Source organism: Calidris pugnax, unplaced genomic scaffold (genome assembly GCF_001431845.1).
Source record: "Calidris pugnax isolate Ruff unplaced genomic scaffold, ASM143184v1 scaffold41, whole genome shotgun sequence".
Taxonomy (NCBI): domain Eukaryota; kingdom Metazoa; phylum Chordata; class Aves; order Charadriiformes; family Scolopacidae; genus Calidris; species Calidris pugnax.
The window spans coordinates 8738463-8750286 of NW_015094509.1; positions in this window are offsets into that span (position 1 = coordinate 8738463).

Sequence of the window (11824 nt, forward strand, 5' to 3'; positions counted from 1 at the left end):
TCCCTAATGCAGCAGTCAGCCTCTCCACTTCCAGCAGTGGGACAGGACACCTGGATCACCTCTGGATTCATCTCCACTTGGGATAATTGATGGAAGAGCCTAAATTAGGTGCAGAGTCCCTGTAGGCTTCCTTGCCAGTCAATAATATTCAGTAGGCACCTTCAAAGAGCGAGGCAGGTTGTGGATGGTTTACCCACCCTCTGGAGTCACAGGTGACCTCCAAAGGAGCCTCCCCTGCCACCAGCAGGTGTGTAGCTACACCAGCCTTCTCATCACAGCACCTCCTGGAAGTGCCTGACTTACAAGGGATGAGTCCAGGCCCTTGTCCTACATTGCTCCACCTCTTTTCACAGTGTGACACAGTTTTCCAAATGCAGAAGTACCGTATTCCAGTGATGGATAATCCCCGTCTGATGGGACGGGAACTGTTTCAGTCACCCCTCTTCTCGCTGGCACTGTGTGCTTTTAGGGTGCTCCTGATGCTCTGACCCCGTTACAGGGTCAAAAAGGAAACAAATGGATCCATGTTGGAATGAACCTGTTGTTCACCTACGTTCTTACAGGACTTTCTAAATTTGAGGCTGTTTTCTTGCTCATATGATAAGCAATATTCAGCATGGGAAAAGATGAGTCAAACCCCTCCTTCCTTCCTTTTCCTCCTTCCTTCCTTCCTTTTCCTCCTTCCTTCCTTCCTTTTCCTCCTTCCTTCCTTCCTTTTCCTCCTTCCTTCCTTCCTTTTCCTCCTTCCTTCCTTCCTTTTCCTCCTTCCTTCCTTCCTTTTCCTCCTTCCTTCCTTCCTTTTCCTCCTTCCTTCCTTCCTTTTCCTCCTTCCTTCCTTCCTTTTCCTCCTTCCTTCCTTCCTTTTCCTCCTTCCTTCCTTCCTTTTCCTCCTTCCTTCCTTCCTTTTCCTCCTTCCTTCCTTCCTTTTCCTCCTTCCTTCCTTCCTTTTCCTCCTTCCTTCCTTCCTTTTCCTCCTTCCTTCCTTCCTTTTCCTCCCTTCTCTCAACTCTCCCAAGCTCTAATTCCTATTCCCCAGCCCCTTTCTCCAGGGACTAGCTACAGCTGTTAGAAGAGGGTTAAACAATCTCACTAGGAAGCAGAGGACTTTATCATAGCTAAGGAGGATTAACACACGTATAATCCCCTTACAAAGCCACTTGCCTTCCAACTCCAGTGCGTAAAAATAAAAAAAAAGGGATTGGATCAATGTTATTTTTCTCATATCTAATTCAAGAACAACAGAGCACATTAAGTAATTAAAATGTTCACCTGTAAGGTGCTTAAAAGCAAGGCTGCTGGCAGATATATAATTAGCTCCAGTTAGCTGCTTGCTTGTTTACTTCAGTTAATTTACCTAGTGTGGGGTCTTTGGGCTTGGAGCTTTATTTAGAAAACGTTATGTTGTTGCATAAGGTAATGAAGTGGATAGGCAGGGACCAAAGATAGAAAAACAGAAAAAAAATAATTTACTGAGCCAACATACATGCTAATATATGGCATTTCAGGTCCTCTTTGTTATGCCGTTTGCAGATGCTGATGATTTGTGAGAAGTATAGTTCTTAATAAGTTGGGGAAAATCACCCCAAATGTTTCTGTCTTGTCTTGAATTGGTTTTTTTGCACAGAGGAGCTGGTCTGCCCTGCCTGTCTGTGCACAGGACATAAAAAGTGGTGGGGTTTCCACTTCTCTGCTGGCGGGGTGACTTTCGGGAAGGCAGAGCTGTGCACTTCTACATGGACGTTTTGAAAAGAGGGAACGTACCAGGGCTGCTGCCCCCGCACCACCAGATACAAACCAGCCTTAAATTATGAGGCTTCGTGTGTTATCTGTGTTTGCTCCTGTTGTGTTTATGGGTGTGCACAGGGGTGCCTGTGAAGGGGCAAAGAGCAGGATTTTGCCCTGGCTTCAGATGTCATGGTTTTGGCTGGGCTGGGTTGACTTTTTTGCTAGCAGCTGGTGTGTAGCTATGTTTTGGATCCAGGATGAGAGCTGTGCTGATAACACACTGATGTTTTCAGTTGTTGCTAAGCTTTCAAGGCCTTTTCTGCTCCTCACACCACCCTGCCAGCGAGTAGGTTGGGAGGACCCAAAAAGTTGGGAGATTATACAGCCTGGGCAGCTGAAACCAGCTGACCAAAGGGGTATCATGCTCGGTATATAAAGCTGGAGGAAGAAGAAGGAAGGGGGGGCGTTCAGAGTGATGGTGTTTGTATTCCCAAGTAACTGTTGGGTGTGATGGAGCCCTGCTTTCCTGGGAATGGCTGAACACCTGCCTGAGATGAGAAGCAGTGAATGAATTCCTTGTTTTCTTTGCTTGCGTTGGTGGCTTGTGCTCTACCTGTCACACTGTCTTTGTCTCAACCCATGAGTTTTTCCTCCCTTCTGCTCTTCCAGTTCTCTCTCCCATCCCAACTGGGGGGAGTGAGCGAGTGGCTGGGGTTAAACCAGGACACCACCTCTGCCAGCTCCTGGCTGCCTGGAGGCCAGGGGATGTGGGTTGACAAACTGTGGGAGGACAGACAGACAGAGGCAGAGACATGAATAAATGGAAAGGGAGAGGAAAGAACAGCAGATAGGGGCTGCAGTTAACAGCTCCCTCACCATGAGCTGTAGGCATCACTGCCCGTGGGTCAGGACCATTCCTTTCACTTGTTTTTTATGAAGTGCCTTTAAAAAAATCTGACAGCACTGGGAAAACAAACCTTGGGAACGATTTGCCATCATTTTATTGTTCTGATGTTACATGTGAATGGGTGACTCTGCAGAAGAGCCCACAAACAGTTAGCATTTATGATCTGGAGAAGACATATGGGAAGCTGGAAGATAATGACTGACACCGGGGAGGAGGGGGAAATATTATTACACTGATGTTGTGTGAGCACTGTAGAGGAAGTGAGCCTTTAAAGTGTGAAACCTCCAGCACTTGAAATGATAAGCAGTGCCTACAGAAATCAGCTTGTGGGATCTGTTTCTCTTGCTAAGCTGCCTTTGAAGGTCAGGGGGTTGTTTTGCTTTTAGTTCCCCCGAGGAAGTTTTCCCTCCTTTCTAGTCTTGCCGGCTGATCGGAGCTACACCCCCAGATCTGCAGGCGTCTGTATTCCCCTGGCAGGCTGGGATAAAGCCCAGTGGTTTTTTTGCACAGTATAAATGATTGTTCTTCCCTGTAGGTCTCGAGTTGAACAGCCATGGGAGACTGAGCCTGTCAGCAAATGAGCCCTTCATGGCTTCTGCTTTCTTAGTGAAGTGTTGGTTTCGTGGCTCCTGACAAGTGCATCTCAATATAAAAATCATGTGTGCAAGTTGACTTTCCCCCCTGGTTTTTTTTTTTCCTCCCCTGTGGAAAACTTGTCTTTTCCTTCCTATATTTACTCTCTTGCTTAAGGATTGAGGACTAAACACCTGCCTGCCCACTCCCTTGCACAGCCCAGGGCTCCACCTTCCCTCCAGGAACTGCAAGTACTTTTAACAACACATTGATGTTCAAGTGGCCTTGGACAGACTAAAGATCTGGAGAACCTCCTCCATAGTGTCCTGCTTCAGCCTTCCCAGCTGTCACCAAGCTGGAACGAGTTGCAGGCAGCTGCTGATCTATGGCCAAAACTGGGGGAGTTTTACCAAAGGTGGATCCAATCATCCGTTTAAGTGAATCCAAGGCCAAGTTACTCAGGTTACCAATTCACACCTGTGATTTACTAGGTTTGATTCAAACAATGAACTAAAAAATTGACTATCCTGGAGGCTGTGGGTACCCAAATATTTTAAGCCCCTGTTTCCCGCTGGGGGGGGAGTTGTTTAAAGCAAGGCTGGCCCCTGTGACACTTGACAGATAACACAGCTCAGTATCTCCAGCAAGAGCAAACCTAGTGGGTCAACAGGGATGACTACCTCAGCTCCCCCAGCCTACAGCCACACAAAGCCTTTCCCTTGCAGAAATGCTGCTGCCTTCCTGAGCTGGCCTGGCTGGAGAACAGGAGCCAGCCATGCCAGGAAAGGTCCCATGCCATGGGACCTGCTCTTCCTGTGCTGCCCTGGAGCTCGCACGCCACCAGCACCGTGGGATGTCACAGCCCAGGTGCTGCTCCCGCTCTCAGCTGGCCACCAGGCACACATACAGAGCCTTGGAACTCAACTTGGGCAACACGCACGGGGGTGAAAACAAAACCAAATCCCAGACATATGGCGTTCCCCCCTCTTTTCTATCCCCTAACCTTCCTTCTGGCAACCTGTGTTTGACCACTGGCAGGTCCCCATCAGCTAATCAGCTCTCACAGTGTGCCCTGAGTATCTCCAGCTGGTACTCACCAAATGGTGAAGGAGGTTGTGGAGCTTGGACCTCATCAGAGAGACCCTTGGGCTTCCCCATGAGGGGACAGAGGCAACAAGTGGCACACTCAGCTGCTGTCAGAGGCAGACAGGCTCTCCCCAGCCTGGCACACGCAGCACCATGTCAGTGATGGGAAGTCCCACCAGGGAGCCCCAAACCAGGCTTGAGATGTTCTCCAAGCCTGCCAGAGGCTGCAGGAAAGAAACAGGGTCTTGTGTCCACCAAACACAAAGCCAGCTACCTCCAGAGATGGGCAGTGATGCTCTGAGTGCTGGATAAGCTAAGGGCAGCCAAAGAGGACACCAGATCCATCAGAAAAGCCTACGTGAACACTCAGGACAGCAGGAATTTGAAGCCACGTCTCCAGACAAGAAACTACAGACCTTGAGAGACTGCCTCGGAAATGGGACAAAAGGTAGCAATTGTGTTTGTTTATCATTGTAAAGATCTGCCTCACCCTCTGACTTCACCCTCTGACTCCATCCTTCCTGTTTCAGATCGGTCACCCTGACCTAATTTTCAGACAGTAATTTTGGATTTCACAGAGCCATGGTGAAGTCTGAGTAAGTAAGAGCACAGAGGGCTTTCCTGGTGGGTTTGCAAATGCTGGCAGGCTTGGATTCGGGTCTGGAGAACAATTGTGGTGGGAAATGGCCTCACCTGTATTTCCTTCCCATGGTCCTGGAGTACAGCATTTTCTTTACAAACCTCTCTGTTACGGAGGTGGCCAGTGGCAGGTTGCAGTGATGTGACCTAAAGGGCCAGTATGGGATTGCGTGGGTCTATGGCTGGAGAAACCTGACCTGGGGTTTCCCATTTAAGCTAAATCTCCTCCTCCACAGCAGGGGTAAAGGTTAACTCAGCTGTGCAAACTGATTTATATTCAGCTGCAGGTGGTTTTTTGTAAACTGTACTTTTTGCTCCTGACAAATATGAATATGGTGTTTGCTCTGAAAATTCATGGTTTCTCATGCAAAATCTTTCCCCTTGCCACTCGTCTCTGAGAAGTTCAATTTTGCTTGGCAGATGGACAGCACAGGAGGGTGGCCAGGCTGCATGGGAAAGAGTGAGTGCCTGGGATATGGGGAATCCTCTTTTCCTTTGAACTCTCGTGCAAGTCTTACTCATTTAATATGGTGAAATGCAAATGGAAAAAAAAAAAAAATGTTCTTCCAAACTGTTGAGCTCAAAGAAAAGGCATCCTCCAGTAAGGAGATGGACAGGACAGTGGTGGATAGATACAGCCTGTGACATAAAACTTGTTTCAAGTAATTTTTCAGCTTGGAGATTGGATTTAAATAAGGGAGCTGTCAGGATTCAGAGCTGCTATTCAAAGGTGTAGAGTATTTTTTCAGCTGTCCTCCCTGTATCGCCGTGCCTTTGTTTTGGAGGTAAGGGTCTGGCATACAGAATTTCCGAACTAACTGGAAGGAAGTACCCACCTTCAATCGACTGATATTCATTACCAAAGAGCATCCATCATGACCAGCACCTCACAGGACTCAACATACAATTTTTGGTAGCCTTGAGGGAAGCATATCAGACACACGTCTCAGTCACTCAGCCAGCTTTGCCACTGCATGACAGAGCTAGTTGAAATGGGTCTGTCTCAGTCTGGGAGCCACTCAATGAAGAATTTGTCAAGGATGTGAAAATTTAATTTTTAAAATCTTCCCACTCTCTCTCAAAATCGGCTGGCTCTGGCACCCTCTTTTTCTGGATTTATCATCTCCACCCTGTAAAAACTATGAAATGACTTACATAATGCCAATCAGACAAACTGTTCTAAGAAATTTCTGCTGGAGCTTGGGGAATAATGGAAAAACTCTCCACATGAAAATTTTATATTGCCATGTCAAAAAATACATATATATATATGTGTGTGTATATACATATATATATGTAATTTTCGTTGCTCTGTGAGCTGGGAAAATAATGAAGAAAAATGATTAGATAATACTATGCTGTTGGCCACAGAGCTGTTTTGAGGTTATTATCCAGCTTGTTGCCCTCAGCACAGAAGAGCTGACTTTACATTCTGCCTGTTCCCAAACCCATCACGTTAAACACAGGACTAAACCACAGGCACAGAGCTGAGGCGCATGGGAGAAATGGAAAAGCTATTCAAGGAGCTGGCAGTCGACAACAAGATCTTGAAAAATTATTTCCTTGGATGCAACAGAATTTCTTCTTCCCCCGCTCCAGACAGGGCTCTGCTAGGAGACAGCTTGGTCCGCTGTGGTTGAACCAGCTGTTGGAATCCCAGCCAGCTCCTGAGCGAGTGAAAAACTAATCAGAAGTTGCCTTCAGCATGTTCTGCTTTCTTGAGCACCGCCATCTCCTTGCCCAAGCAATGTGTTGCCCATCACCAAATCAACAGGCAGCTTATTCCTGCTTGTGCCTCTGCCTCCTGGCCCTGTGCTATGCCCTGATTGCACAGCCATGCAGCACACCCATACCTCCAAATGTGGTTCCTCCTTAGATTGGGGAACTTACCATGCTGGTAGAATCACACCTACTACTGAGCTCTTTCTGAGATGAGAAGATCAAGGGATGTTGGGAGTTTGTTATCAGCATTGTATCAAACTTAAGAAGATCAACCCTTGAGGCTCTGTTGCAGCAGAGCATCTTTAGGATGTATGTCAGGTCTAAGGCACCATTCTCAAAAGCACCACAGATGTGAGGGAATCATCTGGAAAGCTGGAAGAGAATTCTAATCTGAGGGTGCCTCTCCCAGGAGTACCTTTATTCAGCCAGGGAATTTCTCCTGATATGGGTACAATTCTACTGGAAAAGCTTGATGTTCTACTAGGCTTGGTTACTAGTCTAGTAACATGAATGTGTGCCAGGTCATCTACATCAGTGAAACGTTTCTGATTTTTTGTTCGCTAGATTTCTGCCAGCACAAGACTATTGATCTAGGACCAGGGAGGGCTGTTTGAAGACCTGACCAACAGTACATCTTTGACCAAGGGGCCAGGAGGCAGAGCCACTTGCTCCAGGTTTGATCCAAGCACACTGCCTGGGCAAGGAGGCGGCGGTGCTCAGGAAGGCAGGGCTTACTGAAGGCAGTTTCTGATTAGTTTTAAGTTCATTCAGGAGCTGGCTGGAATTTCAACTGTAGGTTGCAAAACTGTTTCAGAAGACCTCAGTCCTGTCTGCTTCTTTGCCTTAGTGTTAAGCATGGCTGCACACCCCAAAGATCAGTGCCAGCCCCAAGGCATCCCTGGGTTCAAAGGCTGAGGCAGAATTAGGGCTCTTGAAGTACAGGCTGTCACTCCCATTAGTGTCTTCTGGCAACCACCATCCCCATGTCCTCACCTCTAATCAAATGGAGGACACTTCAAGGGAGGGGGACGACAATGTGTGTTCCCTCTCTGTGCCGTTGTTTGTAGGACTGATGTGGATAAAAAGGGACCAGTGTTTCCCTGGTTGGCTGCCCGCCCTGGCTGGCTGCGTGGGTGTCCCTGCCGTGGCACAACAGGGCACGGCGAAGCCGCTCCATCTCTTCCAGCTGCACAAAGAGCCGAGCTCAAGCTTGCTCTGCCATATGGCTTTCTGCTAATCCCGTGGAAACGGCAGAGAAGCTGAGGCTGGACCTGTGGTTTTAGCAGTTTAAACATAAACCCAGCCAGAGCTTACGCTGAAGTCCTGGCCCTGAAATAGCACCAAACATGAGGACACCTGCGGCTGGCATCCTTGGGGTCCTCCTGCAGCAGAGGTGGCCCCAACTGCAGCCCTCCAGGGCTCCTCCTCACTCACATGTGCTGCAAACTCCTCTTCCATGATTAGATAAGAGGAATTGCCCATTTACTTTCATTTCAGTTGTGCGTGACTGGATCAAAGGATGTATGCTCTCTTTGCTTCAATTACGCATTTTGCTCTAATGTAGTCCAGATGGCTATTTCATCTCAGCCTTTATATTTATTCATGGCCTTTCTATTTAACTTTCCTAAAACAAATACTCACTCGTAGGCGTATATTAATTCAGGGACAAGAAATGCCTCAATCAATATGTCGAGGTTAAGTTTCTATACCACAATAGGTCCTATGTACCTAATTTCTATTTTTATTACCCCACTGCTAGCCTCAAATATATGAGCAGTTTCTTTGAGGAGTTTACTTTGGCTTTTTCCTAAATTTAAACAAATTACATCGTCCCTGATTATTAGATTTACAATATGCAGATATTCTTTCATTGACCTTTCAGTTAAACCCTTCTGCAAACTTCAGCTGAATATTAGCAAATTTACAAAAATACCAGGGAGCCCAAAGGTTTGCCAACGTGATACTGCACTGCCTCTGACCACGGCTCTTGCGTCCAGCAGAGGATAAAATCTGTCGTGGAATGGAAGGGAAATCGTGTGACCAACGTGTGCAGGCAAAGAGTGGAAAAGCTCCAAAGACCAACGAGACAAAATACCCAGACTTTTCAGTTTGCTTCTCTATTGTCTTTCAAATGGGAGCTGAAGGCTGGGTGCTGTGAATTGACTGAGACCTGGTGGTGGAGACCCAAAGTCTGGAGACCCGAAGGCTGGAGATGTCTGAGGAGGGCAGTGCCTGGCTCTGGGCTCAGCACTGAGACAGGTACATGTGGTGTAGGGGTTGTGGGAAGTCACTGTTTAATCTGTCTGGCATTTGATTTGGGCTTTTGGTCCTTGTTTGGATAACGGGATTGCAATTCCTCTCGGTACGCTTACAATAAGAACACCTGAAACTCGGCTGCAGCCAGGCAGCAGACTTTCATTTCAGGTAATCTGATTTTAGCTTTGGTAATTAGCTGCTCCATTGTCAATGGCCAAATCTAATTGTCAGTGTAGTTTCTCTTCTGGAGCCAACACTTGCTAATGTCTTACAAGCAGGGTTTTGTTTCATGGCTTCTCTTCTCAAGTAATGTCTCCCAAGGCATCTGCAAACACAACACAGGTGATTCCAGACTTAAGCTGGTAGCAATCACTGGTCAGTTTTTCTGTTGCATAAAAAGGCCAGTGAGCCACCTTTTAACATTCTGGGCATTATTAAAACTTAACAAAAAGCCTGAAAACTTTATTTATATGTCTAAATATATATATTATGTTATATTTTTATATATATATTTAACATTCCTAATAAAAACCTGCTTATCATGACATACATTAAATGAAGAATTCCAGAATCAGATTCTCTGCAGCATGTTACACCTTATGTTCATGTGTGCGAGTGACTGCTCCAGAAATCAGTGTGAAACTGAGACTAGACGGGTTGTTCCCCTCCTGACCAAGTTGCTTTGGAGATTGAATGAACCTTAAGGTTTAGATCCAGAGCCCAGCCTCCAGGCCCACTGGCTGATCCCAGGAGAAACTATTCCAGTCTTTCCCTTGGCTAAAAGCAGAAATAAAATGCTGTGATAGCTTGGAAGGGCAGATGAAAGACAGCCTGCTCTGTTGCATGTGGTGGGATGTCATTGCTAACACCACATGTGTACAGAACAGCATCCGTACGGTGCTGCTCAACAGCCTTTGGACTCTCCACCCATGGAGCTCCCTTTGGGAAACCCTTTAAAGCCAGTTAAAAGTCACCTCCCAGTCCATGCTTCAAAGAAAACCCCAAAAAACCACACGTGAGAAAACAAGCGCTTTCCAATTAACTGACCTTGGACTAACTGGAAAAGCGGGAACAGTACACACTCACCCTCAATACAGCAGCATAAGAGTTTGCCTGCACAAATTAAAGTCCATCCATCTGTAAATATTTCTCCAATTTCTAGGCCACCAGCGTGCTTGTTTTGCCCCAGTTCTGAGCCACACCGGCCACTGCAGGCAAGCACACCCTGTCTGGGGCTGCCAGGATAGATGGAGGCAGGACCTGCTGGGCTAGGCACTGTCCCCACCATCCCATTGAAGTTTCTAGGTGGCTAAACATCTCCCACCCCACTGCTAACGAACCTGAATGAGGCATCTTGTTTGCTTCTAGTGGTGTGGGTAAGGCTGGGGCTGGCCTCAGGTGTTTGAACCTGAGCAATGTTTTCCGCATCAGCTGGAGATGTGAGTTCTACTCACATGCATTGGTCCCCCATCAGCCCTGGCTGCCACGGGCAAGGGACCACCAGTCCTGGTGGCAGCATGTGGAGAGGTGGTGTGGGAGCGAGAGGGGCAAGAGAGGATATGGGATTTGGGGGGCTTAAGAGATCATTTTTCTAAAGGAAGGATGGAGAGATCATTTCACTCCAAAAGCCCCATTGGCAAAGAGCCTTGGCTAGAAATGCAAACTGTAGCTTGGCTTCAGAGTCACTGTGCATACCCTGAGCAGTACAAATACTTTCAGTTGCTGTGGCTATAAGAAGAACTGTTAATTAGTCAATTTTTTGGGTAAACAATAAATACATGTGTTATGATAAAATCCGACCACAAATTTGCTGGTTAGAACTTCTGTCCCTTAAATAACATCTTTGTGAACACGTTTGTTTTCCAGATCCCTTCCCAGGCTTACCCACACCAAACCACCAGGTACTTTGGGGGCTTAGGCTCGCGTGGGGCCAGCAGGGCAGGAGGACAGGGCGGCGTTTGGGGTTACCCTCACTGGTCCCTGCACTAACAGCTGAAACCTCCTGCAAGAACTTGGACTGTAACTATTTGATGCATCCTGCACACACACCACCTGTAAAGATCACGTAGAAATTTAATGATTCTTAATGGTGTCAAAAAGAGAAGCCACATTTCTTTCTGTTTGCTGTTATGGATATTATCTTGGATTCACTTTCCTTTATTCATTTTCTTTCCTCTGTTTTAACTCGGCCCCACGGCCATCTTTAGCCAGATTATTGGCAACTGTTTTAGTCAGTGTTATAGGGGTGAATTCTGATAAAGTCAATGGTATAACATGAGCTGGCAACCAGTCATAACGTACCCCACTTAATTTTCCTTTCCTATTTATTTCTATAGTGTTGAGCAATGATGCTCTTTGTCCTAAGTGGGCGATTTTTGGACAGTACACCAGGATGCTAGACAGTTTTGAGAGCTTGTTATTGTTTTTAGTGAACACCACAGGAGTGCCAGATGAGAATTTAGCTCCTGGTTGGAAATCAAGAGGCCATCAGTCCTACACCCAGCTTGGCTGGACAGGCTGAGTCAGGTGCTAAGGAGCTGGAGGCAAAGCAGGTCATTAGGAGCCATGTGGGTGGCTCTAGTTTACAATATGCACCTAGATTTACAACATGCAGATATTCTTTCATTGACCTTTCAGTTAAACCCTTCTGCAAACTTCAGCTGAATATTAGCAAATTTACAAAAATACCAGGGAGCCCAAAGGTTTGCCAACGTGATACTGCACTGCCTCTGACCACGGCTCTTGCGTCCAGCAGAGGATAAAATCTGTCGTGGAATTGAAGGGAAATTGTGCGACCAACGTGTGCAGGCAAAGAGTGGAAAAGCTCCAGAGACCAACGAGACAAAATACCTGGACTTTTCAGTTTGCTTCTCCATTGTCTTTTAAATAGGAGCTGAAGGCTGGGTGCTGTGAATT